The sequence below is a fragment of the Protopterus annectens genome, chromosome 12.part0 (assembly GCF_019279795.1).
Source record: "Protopterus annectens isolate FY-2018-M chromosome 12.part0, PAN1.0, whole genome shotgun sequence".
Lineage (NCBI taxonomy): Eukaryota > Metazoa > Chordata > Ceratodontiformes > Protopteridae > Protopterus > Protopterus annectens.
The window spans coordinates 1,270,709,738-1,270,728,522 of record NC_056746.1 but is presented as its reverse complement, the minus strand read 5'-3'; positions in this window follow the sequence as shown (position 1 = coordinate 1,270,728,522).

Below are 18,785 nucleotides of genomic sequence, written 5' to 3'. Positions count from 1 at the left end.
AAGACTACAGACTGAAATGGAGTACCCGACGTACCAGTACAGTCCTAGCAAATGTGTAAATGTGTCAGGTCTGCCCCCCATCCTACATACATTTATAGTAACAGTCAGGTGTGCCCCCCCACTCCTGTGTAGAAATGTAGAAACAGTCAGGTGTCCCCCCCCCCCGATATGCAGAAATGTAGCAACAACCAATGCCAAATGACTGATGTATACCCTGCTGACACATCATGCTACCTGTCGGTGTACAACACAAAGGTCAGCACCACAGTACAAACTACCTGGACTTGATTCACACATGTAATATAGATGGCCATACTGGGCATGCTCACACACAGAGGAATGAAGGCAATGTCAGTCAACAACATACTGAAAGGACATACTGGGCATGCTCACACAAACACATGAAGGCCATGTCTGCAAACACCAGAGGACCAGACATATCTGGCAGTCGCAGTTCTTAGTGCAGATACATGTCAGTATGCACCACTCCTGCCTTGCACACACAGTGGATAGGAATACAGACATATATGTAAGAACAACACACTATAATAAGCCAAAGGTAAATGGACATAGATGTGTGGAAGAGGGTGACCATAACAAGGAGCCATCTGGGCCTGTCCCACCCAGCACACAGTCAAAGGGCCCCAAACACATGAGGTGCAGATGTCACTCACTGCAGATACTAGCATGACAGACTTATGTGCTGCATGTGCTAGCTGTGCAACATGACTGTACAAGGAAGTAGTCATCTAGTAGCTGTATAGACGTACCTGTGACATATGACCCCGTGTGTGCCCGCATGTGGCATGTCAACCCCTACATGAATGGGTTATGGCCCATGCACAGACCTCCATCCCCACATCAGTATTATGACAAGCCTGCTGAGGTCATCCAATGTAAAATACACCTTTGGGAGAGCTGTAGCTCAGTAATCTCCCTGGTGCGTCCCATAACTGTGTACTGCTGTAGTGATAAACTAGTTAGGGAGTTGTTCTAACCCCAGACTTGGTGATTGTGTGTTTGTGTGCATGTCTGTTTGTCTCTGACTGTGTAGAGAGAAATGCTTTTTAGGCTACTTACACTCCGTGCAATTCATATGCTCAACTTTGGCAAGGCTGCTGATGTCACTCACCTAGAAATACACCTCTGTGAAAATCATAGCCTAGTAATCTCTGTAGCGCGTCCTGTAACTGTGTACTACTGCAGTGTGATAAAGTAGTTAGGTAGGTGTCCTAACCCCAGACCTGGCAACTGTGTGTGTGAATCTGTGTGTCTCTGACTGAGTAGAGAGCAATGACTTTTTAGGCTACTCACACTCTGTACAATTCATATACTCAAGTTTGGCAAGGCTGCTGATGTTACTCACCAAGAAATACACGTCTGGGAACATCATAGCCCAGTAACCTCCATAGTGTGTCTTGTAACTGCATACTGCTGTAGTGTGATGAAGTAGTTAGGTAGGTGTTTTAACCCTAGGCCTGGCAACTGTGTGTGTGTGTCTGAGTGAGTAGAGGGCAATGTTTTTCAGGCTACTCACACTCCATACAATTCATGTACTCAACTTTGGCAAGACTGCTGATGTCACTCAACTAGAAATACACCTCTGGGAAAATAATGACCCAGTAATCTCTGCAGCACATCCTGTAACAGTGTATTGCTATAGTGTGCTAAAGCATTTAGGTAGGTGTTCTAACCCCAGAATTGACAACTGTGGGTGTGTATGTACGAATCTTTGTGTCTCTGTCTGAGTAGAGAGCAATGCTTTTTAGGTTACTCACACTCCTTAGAATTCATATACTCAACTTTGACAAGGCTGCTGATGTCACCCACCTAGAAATACACCTCTGGGAAAGTTGTAGCTGAGTAATCTCTTTAGTGCATCCTGTAACTGCATACTGCTGTAGTGTGATTTAGAACTGTGGTAGGGTTCCATCGCCACCCATGGCAGTTCTGGATGTTTTGTGTGTGTTGCAATGTCTGTGTATGGAGGAATGCATTATAGGCTACTCATTCGCAGTACATTTCAAATGCCCTACTTTGGCAATCCAGCTGATGTCTTTCATTGTGAAATACAACTTTGGGGAGAAAGCTCTTTCATAATCCCTGTAGTGCGACCTATAGCTGCTCCATGCTGTAGTGTGATACAGGCCTTGGTCAGGGGTCCTGTACCCACACATGTCAGTTGTGGATGTTTTGTGTGTGTCTCACTGCCTGGGTAGGGAGCAATGCATTTTAGGCTAGTCACTTGCAGTACAGTTGAAATGCCCTACTTTGGTAATCCTGCTGATGTAATGTATTGTGAAATACACCTTTGTGGAATAAGTACTCAAGTAATGTCAGTGGCACGTACTATAACTGTGCACTGCTTAGTGTAATAATCTAGTTAGGTAGGGGTTCTATTCCCAGACATGGCAGGTGTGTGTGTGTGTATTGTATCCTGTGTAGAGGTGGTTGTGCGTGTGAGCAATGTGGAGGGGTTTTGCTTATTTCTTTTATGGTGGCCTTACTATATATCACAATGTCAACCATACAGGGATAACAGATGTAAATTAGCTGAGAGGCTGGGGTGCAAAGCCATACCCATACATGTGACCTCAAGGCCAGCCAATCACAGTTAGCAACCTGACTATTACCCAGAGCACACACTCAACCCATGTGTCATACACACACACATGCCTAGGTAACAGCCAGTATGTTGGTAGTACACTGCATATTGACCACTGACAGTAACTATGCAGTCATAGCAGTGGGCTACAGAGGGCATGTCACCCTGCCCATCTGTCCAATATGCACGTACATGCAGACTGTGCACCTCCATCATGTTCCCAAATGGACACCTGCACCACCTGTAGTGCCTTCACATGTGACTCACAACAGACATATCATGCCTGACAACATGCCCGGTATGGATAGATGACACTGACATCAGGGAATGCTGTTAGAATGCTATCGATGTAGGTGCAGGGTAAACCTGCTGCCCATTACCAGTTCTGCCACAAGTGGGCAAGACTGGCACATCTGATGATAATCTGTATTCACAACATGGGCCAGACACCCCAGGTACAGTTCCACATGACACTGTACATGCTTGCGAGAGGTGTGCACATCCCAGACACCATCCATGTCATGGAGTAAGGAACACGTACATGGCATGTGATGTACAGCATTGGCTACACACAGTAGTCACCCAGGTGACTGGATGGGGGATGCAATACCCACCTATGTGGGCAAATATAGAAACTACAGGCCTGAGCCACAATGCAGACCATTGTCATGTGGCCTGATGTCAAGGTATACCCATAGCCTACCCTTGTACAGCCTGCTGGCACAGTTGACCACCACGCACCCATGCAGACATGCACCCATGCATGTCAAAACTGGCATCCTGTGTGTCTGTGTGTGTGTGTTGTATGGTATGCATGCCCACATCCACACTCACTACAGCCCCACAGGGCATACTGAAGCATGCTGTCTGATGTCTGACACCTCCTCATACTCTTTGCCCATACAACCTCCATATGATCCATGTGGTGCATGTGATACCTGCACATTGATGTGTTGTAGCAATCCCACTAGTGATGAGTTGCACTCCTGGCCCTGCCAAGTCTGTTAATGTGTGTGTGCGTCCCTGTGTGAGCATGCCTGTGTTGATGCTGGCACATGCTCATGAAGAAAGGCATGTGTACGTCACCTACTGTATATCTACTGTATCCCTGTTGCAGATGTCACTCACCATCACATATATGTTCCGAGTGCTCCACATCAGGTAACCCATGTGGTGCATCCAATAACTGCATCGAACTATGATAGCACTACAGAGTTGTCAGGGGTTTGATACCCTGTGCTGGTAGGTGTGTGACACAAATGTTCTTTAGTTTTACTCTCCCACCCCTCCCTGACATGTATTTGCCTCTGTCTGCCTCCCCCACTCCCTCTATGGTGGATGTGGAGACCCAAACCTGCCTTGATTAGGCAGCAGCATGTGTATTTTAAGTGATGCTCATGATCAGCTGATAGCTTATGCACGAATTGCAGCCCTCCCCTAGATGATTGCATGTGAAACAGTTGTGGTAACATTCCCATAGCCAATTGCATGGAAACACACTCCAATACCTAGGAACATCATGGTGGTGTTGGCCCTTTTCAGTCATTGTGAGCAGGAACTAGATCTGTTGTTTGGCAAACAGCATCTCAGATGGATTGGGGATTTACCTCTAACAATATACACTGTGGAAAGAGGGCAACAAACAGGAGGGGGATGTGCCTGACCTGACTACAGACTGCATTTGGAGTAATGTTGGTTTAACAGTGTTTGTCTGGATACGCCTGTCATACATGTCGCAATACCTGCCATGTCAGTTCCATGTATATGAGGAATCCCCACCTGCAGGGTCATCTGTAGACTGGGCAGTGTTGTGCCTTTGGTATCATGTGCTAGCCACAGTGCATCTATCTGTGGAATGCAGAAGGTAGTGTGAGGATTGCAGTCTGTAGATGGTGAAGGCTGTGACAGTTACTGACTTCATATCCCTCATAGGACATATGCTGCAACAGACCCTGTTACAATGGGAAATATATGAGGTTATCACAGCAACATGTCTATACTGGTCCTGTGTATGTGCTGTCAGCCATACCTCTGTCAACCTTTGTACATATGTCGTGCATGAAGTGGTGCATATGTGCTGTACACCATAAATAGTGTCATCATATCTGATAACAAGCCAGTGATATATCAGATTGCTACACATGTCATGTACAATAGGGGGTATATTTCATGACATAAGCTGGATATTCAGAGGATATTTTTACAGTACAAAGGTCTATGTAGTGATGGTAAATGTCAGCAGTGTGTGTATTGTTAATATGTACTTTAGCCTGTGTACAGACTGTGGTAGATGTCATTGTTCCAGCTCCCCTTCTATCCGATGTTACATGCTGCCCCACTGTATGGTACCATTTTACTGTACATGTTTGTAGGGCCATATACACACATGCCCCATACCACAGACAGCCATCAGACCAAACTGTGTAGCAGCCCAGTATATGAAGGGTAATTCTGTGAGTGGCACATATATGCTAGCTTACCATATGTGGCTGTGGCTGTGTTCACATTGGTTGTGGTTATGCACTGTCACACAGGTGTATCTTAACCTGCTATATATGCAGGTACATGTTCATTCCCCCATATGCGATGTAGGCCAGTGTTGAGCCAGTCTGCCTGTAGCCTGCACAGTGCATTGTTACATGTCTAGCAGCTTAGTGTACTTAACCAGTTTTATGTCATGTGCAGTATCTTGCCAGATGTACTGCTGCGGGGCATCCCTTAAAAGTCATGTATGTCAGACAGAGCAGTGGGATGCTGTAGAGATGTATGTCAATATCTAGTGGGTAGTATGTATCCATGACACCTCTGTACCAGCAGTCATTATGTGTCAGGCCAGACAGGAGTGTGTGAATCCACCACCTATGGTGCCAAATGTATACCAGTCATTATGTGTTATACCCATCTACATGGCTGTCTACATTCATATTGTTAGGCCTGGTACACATGTTGTGCCCTAAGAGATTATGTGTATACCTCTGGACTGTACAGTGTGTGTCCAAAGTTCCACATATAGTGGCCAATATCTCTGCTGCACTCCACAGGGGCATTACATGCTAGCGGCAGTACTTTACAATGATTTCCTTAGGATGTCTGTCAGCAGCCAATGGCACACATGTTATAAGCAGATGTCACCTTCCACACACATCATGTCTGTGAAGACAATCCCAATGACAGTAGCAATAGTCTAGTAATATACCTACTATACATTCCTGACATCGCCTTGCACTACACCTTTGGGACTATAGGGGCTGGGGTAGGGTTATACTCCATGTCCAGGGCATATGGTGGAAATATATGTACATATACTTATCCAGATAGCCATATATATGTGATTACACATGTGTAGTATGTCCAATTACCACTGTCATGGCAACCTCCCACTATAAATCCCTACAGCATGTGGGTGTGGTACCTTTACATTTCCTGTGTGATGGACATCCTTTCTGTGTGTGGGCATCAGTGTTACAGACAGCAGGTAGCAATACCTCTTACAGGAGAACCTGCACACTCAGAGTGGCCACATATTTGTAGGAGGATCAGGAACTACAGACAGACTGTGAGTAGATTTGTGTTATGTTTTGCATAGTACTGGTGTTACAGGGTGTGTGTGTGTGTACAAATTAGTGTACCTTGGAAGATAGTCTGTCTGCATAGCTCAATACTGTGGGCCTATCCTCTTGCTGTTCAGAGGTATGCCTATCATGTGTTGTCCGTCCACCACACAGGTCCTGTGTCAGATATTACACTGGCAGTGTGTGTGGTGCATGCTATCAGTACATGGCTACATCCATTTCTATTTCTAACCTCAATTCCCTGACTAAGGGTATGTTGCAGACTATCCTGTATCACCAGCACCTTGCTTAGTGTATGGCAACAGTGTTCCACATATGTGCCTGTGTTCCAGCCTCTGTCCTCCATCTACACACCAAGCTTTGCACATATGTCATGCTGTTGGGGGTTGTTCTGTAGTGGGCTGTGAGTATATCACACTGCCCTTGCTGCCATTAGTCCACTGCTGTTGTATCCCCCCCACATACAGTGGGGCTGGAGCCATATATGTGTGGGAGTCACCAACACAACACATGTGTGCCCTTATGCACTGCAGAGGCCAGTGTACGTAACAGTGGTATATGGGCCTGTATTATTCAATCTAAGTGGGGAGCACCATAAATGACCTAGGCTGTTACAAAATGTGGGGGTATCAGGGGTGAGCTGCCACAAGGTATCTGGATGTACAGTACCGTATACTTCACCTATACTGACATTACTTAAGTGAAGTGGGGTACTGAAAGCCTACTGCCTCCTGCCATACAGACTGTTCTGTTTGTTATGGCTTGTTATGTTACAACCCATTTGATCACAAAATATCTTTACCTCCTACGGAGTTTGTACAGAGTGTAGATAGAGGCTGCTGAACTACACACCTGCAGTACATAGTGTTGATTGTTTGATATCCTGTGGCCCAGTCTGTCTTCAGTATTGTACAATTTGAAGGGCTTGGCCTGGACAGCAACAGCTGTGAACCTTTCCAGACTACTGTATTAGTGTAACTGTTTCACAGTTGCAGTACTCTGTTTATATGGTTGTCAGTATCTGAACAGCTATATGACATGGCATATAGAACTGTTATAGTACACAATTAAAGGATTCACATTTCTGCAAACCTGTGTGTGGTGTCTTTCCTATGACATTTCTATAGGTATATGTTGCAGGCAACAATTGACATTAGTATGGGTGTCCCATACAGTGTCCAGTTGTTCAGGTGTTAACTGTAGGCATAGTGGCTGTTCCATATTGTATGCACCTTCTACATATGTATCATACTGTACATATATCTGCATGTGTATGTGTAGTCACATACATATATATATATATATATATATATATATATATATATATATATATATGTATATCTGTATCTGCATATCTGTGTCTGTGTATCTGTATCCTGGGGATGTTGATAGCTTCCACATATTACATGTCCTATGGGAGGCAGACTGTACTTGGTAGTGTATTGCAGGGCGCATGTGTTTGGCTGTGGGGGGGATGCCTATTCGTACAAGAGGTATTGTGTGTGGGGCCTCTCAACCCCATTAACGGTGCATGTGGACATATGTGTATTTGTTAATCTGCAATTGCTATCTACAGATGTATGGCCATATATACCTATATAGATATATATATATATATCTGCTAACATATATATATATAACTATGTCCGTATATACCTACATAGATATATATCTGTGTACACATATGTAACGTGCTGTGTATATATAGACATATAGGTGTCGACATATATATGTGTCGATTTAGGCATATGCATGTATATATGTGCATATATAGTGATATATATGTATATCGAGTTAATAAAATAAAATATATATTTATATATATGTGTGTGTATATATATATATATATATATATATATATATATATGTTGCATATGTTTAGATTGTAATATAGTTACACACACAGACAGCTAGATGTTGGCATACATTCTCTGTACTGTTGCAAGACAGAACTGGATGATATGTTTCTGAAAACATTGAATTTCAGGGTGTCTGTCATGGCTTAGTAGTACATCAGTTTGTCTAGGGTATGCATGAGCCTTGGCAAGAGCTGTTTATTTTGTTGCTGGGCAGAACACGGCCTGTTGGATACAGAGTGATTAAGGCACTTTAAAGCATTTGAAAGCAGGTTTGCGTGGTTAGTGTGGAGCTAAGCATTACCTACACAGGTTAAGCAATTTAGAAGCTAATTTGAGTGGATGAAAATGTAACTGGTGGTTAGCAATGCTTACCGTCATGCAAACCCCAGCAAATCCACTTACAACTGCTTTAAAGTGCATTCATCACTGTGTATCCAACTGGCTGTGTTCTGCCCTGCAACAAAAAAACTGCTCCTGCAAGGCTCGAAACCAGGACCCTGCACACCATACACAAAGTGAATTACCACTGAGCCATGGCAAATATACATAGCCATGATGTTTCCACATACATATCATCCAGCCCAGGTATTCAACACTACAGGGAATGTATTCCATCATGTAGATGTATATGTGTGTGTATATATATTCATATTTAAATGGATATAACATATCTATATATGTAGATATAGCTATTGATATATATATATATATATATATATATATATATATATATATATATATATATATATATACAGAGATACGCATACATCTATAAATATATATGTATACATCCATATGTCCACATATATACAGCACTAAAAATGCATATATGTAAGCATATATATGTTTCACCTTTCAAAGGGAGAAAAGCATGTCTCTCCGAAAGCTGGAAGGCCGAAAGTATGTTTTCAGCATTGCACAATCTTGCAATTAATGCATCAAATGTGCAATGAGCGAATGTCACTATGCATTCGCTCATTGCAGATTCAGCAATTTGTGTGCGGATGGCACTATAGTGGGGATGGGAAATATTTGCCTATCCCCACTGTAGTGTGAACTCTGTTAATATATCACAGTAGGGAGGTTGTGGGGGGGCCCAGCCCCCCAGATGGGGGGTGCAGGGGGGCTTGCCCCCCGCATTACGATATGTATTCCAACTTGCAGTTCGAGAATCAGCGAAGCTGCTTTTAAATTTGCTGTGTTTTGAACTGTGGTGCAATTAGAAATGACAGATTGGTCCTTTCGGTTTGCAGAAAGGGCCGTTCAAAGAAACGATTATCTCCCTTTCAAAGGTAAACACATATATATCTATATAGGTATATATGGACATACATCTGTAGATGAAACTGGGAACATAACCACAACATATATGTCCACATGCATTGATGGGTTTGAGAGACCCAAACAACATACATCTGGCATGGATAGGTACCCCCCCCACAGCCAAACACGTCTGGCCTGCAATACACTACCAACCTTAGCAGATTCCATAACCAGGACCCTACATGACAAGGGCAGTACATGTTAACAGTATTCCATCCCACCTGTAGGATGTCAGGCTGGCATTACTAACATATCATGCAGTACAGTAAAGTGAAGTGTCAAGCTTGGGGAAACACCCTGGGCAGGCGCAGTAAGTAGCTGGGATCACTCATACGATCCAATAGGCCTACATCTGACAGTGGATTCACCAATGTTGGCAAGGACAAGCACAAATCCACCATGTCAGCTGGGAACTACCACCCAGTAGCCATATGACCCTGGTCTGCAGGGACATGGAACATATCAACAATAAAACCATGGCCAGTGTCACTGGCAATCTTAACACACGGGACCCCACCAATGTTGAACTTATCAAAGGCAGAGAATACAACCTGAACCTGGTATACCACCTTGACGCAATCATGACAGGTGTAGATGAGGGTTAGGAGGTGCACAATGCCTATGTAGATCATAGCAAGCTTTTGTACACCATCCCACATGTAGGAATGTGTGTAGATGTTAAAGGATCTACCTCCGCTCACAGAATATGTTTCCACCAGGACTGCTTGGCAAATGCCAACATTCCACAGGTGCCATCCCATGGACATACAGTCCTTCACATGTCATAGATGTGTTAATACCTTCCTCCACACTGTAGAGGTGTGCAGCACTACTGGGGTTGCTATAACTCACTAGGTGTGGCTGTTGTGGACACATCTACCATCATTGCAGTTATTGTTGCATGTAAACCCCACATAGCTGCCTGTAATACTGTACAGTGTATGTAATCATACATACCATTCACAGTAGCTGAGCGCCTCACACCCTCCTAAGGGTAGGGCTATGCCACCGGCATTGGCACACTCATGTTACTGAGGTGAGGATCGCAATAGAGTGGGGAAAGGGACATATGCCCTGCTGTTAGCATGTTCAATGTCATCCACATTGCAGACTGCATATATATCATGTGTGGTTGTGCCTATTTTATCTTGGTGGGATTACATAGGCAACAGATGTGTTACCTGCATGGGAACATTCTTCTATGTGTACAGTCTTGTACCTGTGCTGCATCCAGACCAAAGGATCTGTGTGTTGTACCCAGCCATGTCTTGTGTACCGCCCACTACACTTACTGGTGTCCACTGTAGAAGGCCTGCTGACACCATTACACCCATCAGCCATGTGGCACATGGACAAACACAACACAATCAGAATAGATAATGGTGACAACAATACAACATTGATAATTACAGCTATGATGCATCATGGCTGCACAGCTACACCTTCCAAGATATTAGCATTTCACTTTACTGCTGACAACATGCTACACAGCATTCCATTGCTCATTGCTACACTGTTGTACAGTCACCTTGTAAGCCTGTCCCTGCATCGATGTTATGGATGTTAGGAAGTGGCACAGGTATCATCATATGCACAGGATGTGTTGTTGGTTTGCCAGAAGCCTAGGCTGAGCCATACAATTGACAGCATGTGTGTGTGTGTGTGTGTGTGTGTGTGTGTGTGTGTGTGTGTGTGAGGGGGCTGAGTACTGTTATGGACCAGTGGTGATGTGTGTGCAGGTATGTGGTTGCACTAGGTTTGTTGTTTATGTGTGTGTGTCTGCATGCACACAGTTCCACCATGTGGTTTCCCTATACAGGGATTTGTGAGACACCTGCAGACTGTACCTGGCAGGATTTGCAGTTCACCATCTCCAGCTATGGACACAGGACCTGTGCCTGTTAGGGTTGCTACAGGCAGTATCAGGTACAAAGCCAGATCAAGTACTGTCCCCCGAGGTTGACAGATGTCCACTAGATCCAGGTCCCTCCTGGGACTGGCCAGGGCCACGTGCACGTGGTCTGCTATGATGGTCTGTTTACAGCACCCCCCATGATGCTGGGGCTGGTACTGCCACTACGGGAGTGGCTGTGACTGGTGGGACGTCCATGGTGACCTCCAGCTGCTGGTGCTGCTGACATACGTCCACGTGGCCTTCGCAACCATCATGCCCTGTCCTGATGCTTAGACATGACATTGTGGATGAGATCCAATGTCTCACCCCACCGTCTATCCATGACCTCAGTATCATTAAGAATGGCACCTGCTAGGTCACGGATGCTGTCAGTTACAGAGGTGTGATAAGCCCTCTGCACCTTTAGTCTGGTGTACCGTTCCATTCGTGCCTGTGCCTCCATGACAGCCTGGAACATGCGTGTGGTTTATATAGATGTGGCACGTCTGCCAGGGGCATGATGACCATCAGTGCTCCGACGAGCACCCTGAACATCTGCCTATGTGATACCCCACCAGACATCTGGCTATGGCTGCTGTGTCTTAGGTTCATAGGTTCATACTAGGCTATCTGCCCTAGGGCATTTATAAGCCTAGCCAGAGTGTGTGTGGCTTTCACCACCCCTTAGGATGAGAATACTACGCCCATTTAGGGTTTAGTTTACTGTACCTCTGTCTAGCAGTGACACAGAGATGACCTCTGGGGTAAACCTACGATCTCCCATCCACTCGTCAAGACTTCTCTTGAATAGAGTTAGTGAGGGGCTCTGCCTAACATGGACTGGGATTCTGTTCCAGAGTGTAGGGAGCCTCTGGGTTATGAATCTGTCCCTCCAGCACGTCCTATTTATTTCTGTGTTGAGGTTTAAGTCTCTTGCTCTCATGGCTCTGATGGATTTGGATTTTTTGAGGTGGAGCATGTCCATTAATTCCGGATTGGACATGGCCTTGTACGTTAGGCATAGGTCACCTCTGAGTAGGCGGTATGCGACTGAATAGAGCTGGAGTTTTTTCAGTCGGGCAGCATATGACATATATTTAAGACCCTTTATCCTCTTGGTGAGGAACTTTTGGGGTCTTTCCAACTGCTGCATGTGTCGGGTAAGATACATCCCAAATGGGGCATTGTACTCAATCATTGGCCTAATAAGAGATGAGTACAGGGGCACAATGACCTCTCTTGATCTAGATGTGAAACCCTTCATGATAAGGTGGGCAATATACAAGGTCTTCCTAACCACTTTGGCAATGTGAGTGTCAAATGAGAGGTTACTGTCAACCTGGGTCCCTAGGTCCCTGATTACCTCTTCCGTACTTAATGGATTACCACCTATGTGGTAATTTGTGGGTACCTTGTTTTTCCCAAAGGGAATGACTATACATTTTTTGGCGTTAAGCTTAAGGCCATGGCTCTGGCACCAATTATCCATTTCTATGAGTCCTCTCTGAAGGATGTTTGTGTCCAATGGAGTATCAATTATGGCGCCCAGTTTGCAGTCATCTGCAAACTTTGTCAGCCACAATCCTCCTATGTTTGCCTGTACCTCGGAAAAATAAATGCCAAACAAGAGGGGTCCCAGAACTGAGCCCTGTGGGACACCGCTTGTGACTGGCTTAGAGTCTGACATAGCTCCAGCAACTCTGACCCTGTGGGTTCTGTCCTTGAGCCAGTTTGCAACCCATCTCGTGACATATGGGTTTACATTTAAGCTGGTGAGTTTGTCTATGATGCCCGAGTGTGGTATTGTGTCAAAGGCTTTTGCAAGGTCAAGGTAGGCTGTGTAAACTGCCTTACCTTCATCAATGGCCTTAGTGACGGTTTCAAAAAAGTCAACCAAGTTCAAAAGGCAGGATCTGCCCTTGACAAAGCCAAATTGGGTAGGATCCAATGTCTGTAGGTCCCCAATGTCTTTGTTTATGAGTTCCATAATGATCCTCTCCATAGCTTTGCAGACCAGGCTCGTCAAGCTTATGGGGCGGTAATTTCCAGGGTCCGTAGAAGCACCGCCTTTGTGAAGTGGGACCACTGTTGCCGTACGCCACTCTCAGGGTACGTATCCTGTAGTAAGGCTAAGATTAAACAGCAGCCTTATGTTTGGGTTTAGTTCCTCTTGGAGTTCATGTAGCACACAGCCCGGGACACCGTCCGGTCCCATTGATGCTGTGTTTTTAGCTTTAGAGAAGGCGGCTCTCACCTGGGCATCTGAGATGTTAGGGAGGCTACACTCTGCTGGGATAGTTATTTCTCCTTTTGGGGGGGGGAGGAGAAATTTGCACTGAACCTATCTGCCAGAATGTTGGCAATGTCAGTGGGTTCAGTGTATTTATTGTCATTTTGGACTAACTCTGAGCATATCTGGGAGTTTCCACCCAGGTTTCTAACATAGCTAAAGAAGGCCTTGTGATTGTCTTTTGTGTCTTTTGTGATTTTTCTCTCAAAGTTGGCCTTGGATGATTTTATGAGTGATCGTAGTTTTTTGCTAGTACTGATCAGAGATGCCTTCCCATTTAGGGATTTTGCTCTGTCATGTAGTAGCTTCCTCCTTCTGTTGTAAAGTTTGTTTATGGCTGGGGTCCACCAGACCGGGCACCTGCCATTGGGGGAATGGGTCTTGGTTTTATTTGGGATTGCATGATTCATGCATTCTTGAAGGTGCCCGTAGAAGGCATTTGCAAAGGATTCAGCAGTGTGGGTTGTGGTTTCCACTGGCCCAGGGACCTTGAAGGATACCACTTCAGTCTTAAGAAGTGTGAAGTTGGCTTTTGAAAAGTTCTTCACTGTGGTCTTTTGTGCAGGGGGTGGGGGCGGGATGTGGATTTCTAGTGAGATTAATTTATGGTCTGATCTTACCAATGAGGGATATACTTCCGGCATGGAGCATTTTGTCCCCATGTTTGTGATGATCAGGTCTAGTATATTGTCTCCTCTTGTGGGAATGGTGACTAGTTGTTCCATCGCATTGGAGTTTATGAATTCTAGGAACCTTTGGGCTAGGGTGTTTGGGCTTGAGTAATGTTCCCAGTCTATGTTTGGGTAGTTGAAGTCTCCCAATATGATGGTATTTGGAGAAACATTCATACTCTCCAGTGTCTTCAGGAAGGCTGTGTGGGTCTCCTGAGTTTGAGAGGGTGGTCTGTAGCATGCTACAAATTGTAAGGCAGTTTTGCCTATGGTTAGTTGCACCTGGATGGTCTCCGATGCTTCGTGCGTTGCCACTAACCTGGAGGTGTGGGTATCTTTGATGAATATGGATACTCCCCCTCCTTTTGTGGTTCGGTCCAAGTTTTGGGGCCGGAAAGCATGATATGAGGTAAAACCTGATAGTGCTGGGGTGCTCTCAGGAGCCTTGAACCAGGTTTCAATCACTGCACAGACATCGATGTTCTCCATACTGAGGAGGGCTTCAAGGGCGTGCATCTTGAGGTTTAGACTTCTGGCATTGAGCAGCATTACCTTTATTTTTTTTCCACTTGTGTTTTCTAGGGAGGTAGGTTTGTCATTTGAACCTTGCCTAAAAAATGCCATAGATACCACACTGTCCTGGCCAATTCCAACCATAGAGTGTCCCTCAGCTAAGGTCAACGGTGATGAGGTATGTACAGGCAGTGTGACTGTGTGTGTGGATGGGGTGGATACTTGTGAGTTGTCAATTGCTGGCCCAGCGGCAGCCCCTGATGACCCTGCCTGTGCCTCGACACACCAATCTTCATGGTCACTGTCTGTATCAGTGACATCAGATACCCTGCGGGAGGGACCCAGCCCCGCCTTGCCACCTGTGAGGGGAAAACAGGGAACAGACTGTAAGACCTCTACATCACCGCTAAACAGTACATACACACACACACACACACACACACACACACACACACACACACACACACACACACGCACGTGTGTGTGCAGACATGGCCACATACACAGACATACACACATGCAGTCGACATACATGGCAATCCATACACTCCACCAGACAGCACCTACAGACAGCTCCAGCACCCCCATAACACACACACAATAAAAGGTGATGGTGCAGTACAGTATCACACACAAACCTGTAATTACACACATGTCAGCATGCAGGATACGTGGTGCTCAACAGCATACAGTGCAACTGTAGTCAATCCCCATTACCAACATTATACATGGCTGTGATGCATGATTTCTGTTAGTAGTTGATGGCCCTCCCCATGGAACACACTGCACCCATGTCCACAGCATTGCTATGCATCTATTCAGCACCCTGGCATGTACTGTGCACCATACCTCACAGGTATACACACCATTGCAGGATGTGTATCTGTGTGTCAGTTATGTTTCATCTGCTGCTCACAGCCTCTGTGTGTTTCTGGATTATATGTGGACATGTGTTTAGTGAATGCCTGATGTGTATTCACAGATGTCATCATCAGTGGTGCATGTATGAGTGATAGAATACCATTAAACCAACCACAGACACAATGTACTGCACCTATGGTGAGTGTAGAGACCATTATTGACCATTATTGAGCCCTGGCTGATGTTGCCTGTGACACACCTAGGTTCATAGGTCTGTACTTGTCTATTGGTCCTAGGGCCTACATAAGACTAGCCACAGGGGTTCCCAGCCATGCACCACCCAATAATGTTATTCCCCTGTGCCCCTGTCAGGCTGTGGCACAGATGTACTACCCAGGGTGAATTCTCTATTTCCTACCCAGTTGTCAAGTGTTTTTGTAAAGAGGGCCAATGAGTAGCATTGCCTGACATGAATGGGTAGTCCGTTCCAGAGTGTAGGAATTCACCAGGACAGGGCCCTATCCCTCCAGCGTGTTCTGTGTAATGTGTTGATTAGGTTTAGGACCCCGGAGTGTGTGTTTGCAGAGGGAGTGGGATTTCTTTATGTGTAGCATGTTCAACTGCTCTGTGTATGACATAGCTGTGTATGTTAGGCAGATGTCAGCTGTGCTTGGGCAATGTGCACTGGAGTGTAGCCACAGTTGTCTGAGATGGTTTGTGTGTTGCATGTGTTTGAGGCTGGTAATCCCATTAGTGAGGTGTGTGCTCTGTCAGTGAACATGTACAGCATGCATTATGGGTAGGTGTGTTAGATGTGTACATGGCCTACACCTTAGCTATGACATGCATAGTGAATTGCCAAGCATAACCTTAAACCATACTCACCAGAATCTGGCTGCTGCTTTGCTGGTATACAAGAGGTACTTACATTGAGATGAGATAGAGTTGATGTCAGTGGCCACAGCTGTGGCATTGCTACAAGGTGGCTGCAATATTACAGTAAAACAACAGCTGGAGTCCACAGTACTACAGTTTATGCATAACTGCTTATCAGTACTACGCAGCAACAGACTCCACATCTCACATATAGATGATTTGCCTGTATAGATGCATAAACAACAGTGGTCTACTGATATGCCCTGGAACCTTACCTGCATGCTCCATGTCTGGTGTGTGGGTAGCACCCACCTCCATGACTGCATATGTCTGTAGCTCTTGTAGGCGGGCAGGTGCTACCAGGCTCTTGAGCAGCTTCTCCACTCGGGCACTCTGGTGAGGGGGGTGGATGTTATGGCCGCCCTGCTGCAAGGTGGTCACCCCGCATGGCAGCGGCACGGTGACGTACATGGCGGAGCAGGTCACTGCAATGATGGTGGACCTGCTCATACGTATGGCTGTGCTTCCCCACCTCATTCACCCTGTGGACCACATCGTTCCACATGGCTGTCCGCTCATGCTGGTCCTGGCTTGTACTTGAGAACAGCAGCTGGTAGTTCTGGATGATGCTGGTGAGTATTATGTCATCCTCAGTGGCACTGTAGGCAGGATTCCTTGGGTGCGCCATACTCCCTGAAATACATAAAGATGGAAATATGTCTGAGCAACTCATATGGCAGTTTACCATAATACAATACACATATCAGTCTCCCACCACCATACCAGCTCCAACATAATGTTCACAAAACACTAGTGGTATGTCTCCATTATATCTACTATTGGGACATATATTGTATTGTACAACACTTTCTGCTATGTGTTTAAAGACATGCTCCCTGTCTGCATGCCATTGTCACTACCACTATGTTTCCACATATGCATGTGGTATGCTTGCTATGTGATTGCTACACATCTGCCATTCTGTGTTATTGGGGATATATATGCATGCTGTTGGACACATTCTGGGATTGTGTGGACTATTACAACCCACATATGTTCCATGACAGTTCCAGCACTACCTTCATGTGGAACCACCTCAGGGAATGGTGTCCCCCCCATGGAGCACACACAGACATATGTCTGTCACCCAGTTAGGTCCAGGGTCTTGTGCACAGGGAGCTCCACAGAGACATGGGGTATGTGCTACATAACCTGGAGTCATGCAGTACACATACACAAGGTTAGACATACATGTACCTCCTGCTCAGCCCACAGCCCAGGCACCTTTATGACCATGTAGATGCTGTTGTGACTTTCCATGGGTGGGCAACATTTTCCCTTTGTTCCCATATGGGGGCTCAATGGCCTCCACATTCCAAATGGAGCTACACATCCACAGAGATTAACCACCACATGTGTCATATACCAGCCCTGTATGCTGTCTTGTTTGTCACCCAACCAAACCTACATACCAATATGTGCCTAATGCCCTTCACCAACATATATATCCCACCTTCTCAAACATTTGCGATGTGTTCCCAACATGGGTTGCACACCACACTCCACACTCCATTTTGCAGCCATGTACTGGTGTGTAGATATGTTGTGTAATTGATGTGTGATGTTCCCTCACACATGTCATGGCAGGGGACATGTATTGACATATGTATATATATATATATATATATATATATATATATATATATATATGTGTGTGTGTGTGTGTGTGTGTGTGTGTGTGTGTGTGTGTATGTGTAGACATACACCCACGCACATATATATATATATATATATATATATATATATATATATATATATATATATATATATATATCTATATATATGGGTCTACTTCATTTGCCCGACACCCATTTGCCCGAGACCAAATGACCAAAATGTCATTTGACTGACACTTCAATTGACCAACACTTCATTTGACTGACAAGTATTATTGGCAAGAAAATGGGATATGCCTCCCTCCCCACTGTAGTGTGAACCTGGAGTTAGAATATATAGTTGGGGGGTGTGGGGGGTGAAGCCCCCCACTTAATTTCATATTATATTGTTCAGTTTTGCTTTAATATTGCTTCACCACCCACACCCCCCACACCCCCCGAGCTATATATTCTAACTCCAGGGTCGCACTACAGTGGGGAAGGGGGCATATCCCATTTTCTTGCCAATATTACTTGTCGGTCAAATGAAGTGTCAGTCAAATGAAGTGTCAGTCAAATTAAATTTCGGTCAAATGGGGTCAGGAAAATGGGTGTCGGGCAACTGGAAGTCCGGGCAAATGAAGTAGACTCATATAGATATATAGA